General features: G+C 33.9%; 1 protein-coding gene across 10 annotated transcripts in view; it reads right to left on the bottom strand.

Annotated features, from left to right (window-relative positions):
• LOC102593847 (uncharacterized) overlaps window positions 1-3,537 on the bottom strand; it is an 11,917-nt gene extending 8,380 nt beyond the window's left edge. For 5 of the 10 annotated variants that reach the window (XR_001475049.1, XR_001475050.1, XR_001475051.1 and 2 more), the window contains exons 1-2: window positions 3,455-3,537; window positions 46-546 (exon numbers count right to left, since the gene is read on the bottom strand). The gene's annotated coding sequence lies outside the window, so the exon portion shown is untranslated. The remainder of the gene's footprint in view (window positions 1-45; window positions 547-3,454) is intronic. The other 5 variants (XR_001475055.1, XR_001475048.1, XR_001475052.1 and 2 more) reach the window with 4 other exon arrangements.
• Window positions 3,538-4,670: the final 1,133 nt, after the last annotated feature.

Here is a 4,670-nt window from a genome sequence, read left to right as displayed (position 1 = left end):
ATTTAATAATTAATTACTAAGTATAAATTATGATTTAATACTTACTCACGATATGAAGTTGTGGAGGTAGAATTAAATAAAACATATATGTGGGCTTGAGCACGTGTAATGTATCAAGCTTAAATCCTTTCTCTCTACTTGATCGACGACCCTCTTGGTCTGTTGTTTCATTAGATAAAACATCATTTCTTAAAGGTCGATTAAACTTAGTCTCCACGTCATCTAAATACCATGAGCAAAACGTCATTAACTCGTCTATCCAACGTCCCTCTGCAATCGCACCTTCTGGATAATGTCTATTCCTTACGTAGTTTTTAAGACTAAGCAAGAACCTAAAATAGACAATTTTTATAATACAAATACAATTTCTTGAAGGAGAAAATTACTAACTTGTAGGAAGGGGTATCCAAAGGGGGGTTTCTGCATCATGATGTACATGAGAATTTACACACTGACCCTGAGAAAGACCCTAGAGATCTGCTACCACTTCTCATCAAACCACACAAGAGAACCAGCACAATCAGCTTATCCATCAGGGAAAGGTTTCTGGTCACGGACACAGTAAACAGAAGGATCAATAGGGTAATCTTAATACTCCTCATAACACACAGAAAAAGAATATTCATTGGAGAGAATAGGAACAAAACATACAAGACAGTGGGGGCACAAACCAAGGGCAAACTATCAACAACAAATATCAGGGCAAACTATGAAAAAAGAGGAGAGATGCCATCAAAAGAAGGCAACAACAAGCAGCAGGGACAAAAGAGAATAAGGGGCAAGAGGTACAGGTTCAAGTTGGTCAAAATGAACATAACACCAGAGATATAGATTATGAAACGATACATTCTGAGGATGAGTATGACCAGCACACACAGTCTTTGGTGCAAGTTTTTCAATTTTGGAGGCTTAACACATGAAAGAGATGACTTTTGTCAACATCCAATGATTCTGATGTCGGATCAAAATTCCGTCAGTTCCATCAGCTACGTCAGGGTCCTTTTGGTTTAGTGTGATGTTTGGTTCGGGTTTCGAGGCTTCTGTTTGGAGTGTGTACGATTAGGCGTTTTAGCTTTTGTGTTTTGCCAAAGTTAATTCCAAAGGCATTTTAATGAATAGGTAGAACTTGTATGGATACATTGTCTCCCTCCATTTTATTTGCTTGATACTCTTTTCTTTTTAGTATATTTAAACATAATGACACCTTTCTAAATTTGAAAACAATTTAACATCAAACGTTCTCTATTACCCTTTAAACTATATTCTTATAGCCACAAAAACCTACTAACATGTTTAGGACCACAAAATTGAGAAGTCTTTCTTGATTTATTAAATTCTCTACCTACTCAAACTAAGCCACATCAATTGAAATGGAGTATATAGATCTGTTAAAACAGTAGCTGAAATCATGATCTGAATACAATGCCACCATCTATTTATATCAAACTAACCGACTCAATTAGTAAAATACCTAAATCAACTAACAAGGATGGACATCCATCGGTGTACAGGAAGCCAAACATGATAGATGAGGAGAGAAGGACAATGTTAAGGTACCAATATTGCAGCAATTGGTGCCTTCCTGGTGTACCAGACACCTGGAATGAGCTCCTATATGCACAACTATTGATGAAACATTATGAGAAACATCACAAATCTGTTTATGTTTTTGCAACTGATCAATAAGAATAGATATGGTTTCATTGTCCATCCTAAAGCCTCTATTCACTTCAAAGAGAATATTAAATCTATTATTGGCTTCTCTCATACCAGATTACCTATGAAGTACTTAGGAAGTCCTATCTTCCTAGACAAGAAGAAAAAATGTTATTCTACTGATCTAATGGTTAAAGTGGCTAAGAAAGTTACTTCTTGCCAAACAAAAATTCTCACTGCTGGTGGTAAGACTGTTATGCTGAAGTTTGCCCTGGCCTCTATCCCTCTTCATATTTTCTTTGTGATAAAACCTACCGATTGACACCTTTAAACAAATTGATAGTATCATAGATAACTATTTTTTGGGTGAAACTGAGAGGAAGAAACACCACTGGATAACATAGGATGATTTGTGTTACCCCTACTCATAGGGGGAATAGGAATCAGGAAGATCCAAAGTTCTTGTGATTCATTTTTGGTGAAGAACTGATGGAACTTTAGAACTAACAACTCACTTCTCCGAGAATTCCTTGAAGCCAGATACTACAAAAGATTACATCTCGTGGCTAGAAAAGGATCTTATAATCAATCTCATACTTGGAGAAGACTTATGAAAATAAAAATAAAAATTGTTAGCCAAATATCTTACGGTGTATTGAAAAGGTTAATGTGTCCTGGTGGGATAGGTTGACTGATCAAATGGGAGCACTTGCTAATATGTCTTTCCAGGACGCTAAAATCAAAAATATCAAAGTGCAACTGATTTCACACAAGATGGTAAATGGGATACGGAAGCTCTCGGGGGAATCAATCTTGACAATTTAATGTACAACATCACTGATATTCATATTCACAAGAGCTCAAAGACAGACATCTGGAAACAAACTGAAAATGGTGCTTTTAGCGGCAAATGAGAAAGTTTAAACAACCTACTCTTAGTGTTAAAAAAATTGGCATTCTGAAATTCCTTTTAAAGTTTCTTTCTTTATGATAAAGTTATTGAAAAATGTTATTGCTATTGATGATAAGATCAAGAAGTTTCAGGTGACAGGTCCTTCCAAATGCAATTGATGCATACAAGGTCACTACGAAAAGGTTTAACGCATGTTTGCAAAGGGGGATACAGCACACCTTTGGCACTTTTTTGGATGATGATCTTATTTTAGGATTAATCTTGGATCACTAAGATCCATTACTATGCAATGGTGGTTGACATGGAGATGTGTAGGCTGCTATGTATATTTCACCCAATGGTAATCTTAATGTCATAAACTATAAGATCATTTGTTCGACGTTAAATGACAAGCCTATTACTCTAGCAAGCAGAGACCGACTGTGTATGTAAAATAACTATTTAAACACCCCTTTCTTACTTATACCACTTCATCCTCTTTATTTATCATACTTGGGACTTATTCCAGTATCTAAAATCATTGAATAAGAGCTAGTCAGGTAGTCAAGTTTTTGTTCTCTCTTTATTTGTAAATTACTTCACTTAAAAATTCTACACAATTTACATCATTAATTGGGTCTAGATTCATTGATGTTATATCACGTTTTCAAGAAAAGGGCAGCACTAAAGTGTCTTCAATCGAAAAAAAAATAAAAAAATCGTACTACTTCAGCACACTAGTTTTACCTAATTGCCTGATTTAAAAAAATAATCTTGTAATAAATAAGCAACATGGAACTACTTGACACCCAAAAGATAAAACTAGATCCCCATACTATCAAGAAATATGATAGGCAGATCGATATGCCTCAAGCGCAGCTAACAAAATAATAGGTAGATATGAACCTGCAAAAGCCTCACAGAGAAGTCATGAACTCTATATCAATGTTGTGCCAACAGCTTGCCTTCTTTTTCTCGTACTCTTCTAACTACAAATCAATGGTAAAATTTCAACTAATCAATGGTAAAATTTCAACGAGTAGATAGAATATATGAAGTACTTCAAGAATACTAAATCTAGTACTAACGCACAAATTTCTGTAATAGTCTTTAAGTTATTGAAATCAAACTGATTCTATATCTTCAATTATCATATAGCAAAACCAAAATTGGAAGAATAAACTTGCCTCAAGCGCAGCCAAAAAGAAATTGAAGGGATGAAAGCCCTAAAAACTTTGAATCATAAAGGGAACTAGAAGGAGGGAAATCCAAAATACTAGCCGCCAAATTATTTTTCCTTTGTATATGCCGTATTCCAGAATTTTTCGCTCCAAATCTACAAACTCCATATTTTTCAGTAGCAATAGGGCAGACCTGACGAATTTGAACAAACATTAGACTAGGTTTGGAGAAAGACTCAGCCAATTTAATTTACCAATTTCCAAAAAAAAGAAGAAGAAAGACCTAGGGGTTTGAGGTTCTTTCTGAAATGGGTTACATTGAGATATTTTTTTAAAATTTGTTTTTTTTATTAAAAGGAACGCTTTTGGATCTTTACTCTTTCTAATGTGGCCTTTAACATCCTAATAACTTAATTTAATTCTTTATTCTATTTGTTAATGTAGCCTTTCACAAGACTTATATATATATATATATATACTAGTTATTAGGTTCCCGCGCCAGCGCGGGCCCAATGTATATTACTTCCTCCGTCTCATTTTATGTGAGGTAGTTTGATTCGCCACGGAGTTTAAATAAGAAATGAAGACTTTTAAAATTTATGGTCCAAAATGAATGATATAAATTTGTATGACTGTAAATTATTTCATTAAGGGTAAAATAAATATTTTATAATCAAATTGTTACTTAATATAGAAATGTGACATTCTTTTGGGACTGACTAAAAAGGAAAGTAAATAACATAAATTGGGAGTAGTTCTTTGTTTCAATTTATGTGACACCGATGAAATTTGGAGAGTTATATAATTTTTTGTATGTGATTTTGTTAAATATATTTTGAAGTTGTTAATTTATTGTGATTTATAGCACTTCTTATATCATTTTCAAATAATATATATTACTCTTCTGTTCCATTTTATGTGACGTAGGTACTTTTACGAAA

This window comes from Solanum tuberosum, unplaced genomic scaffold, assembly GCF_000226075.1.
Source record: "Solanum tuberosum cultivar DM 1-3 516 R44 unplaced genomic scaffold, SolTub_3.0 scf00289, whole genome shotgun sequence".
Lineage (NCBI taxonomy): Eukaryota > Viridiplantae > Streptophyta > Magnoliopsida > Solanales > Solanaceae > Solanum > Solanum tuberosum.
This window is presented reverse-complemented; position numbering and strand designations above follow the sequence as displayed.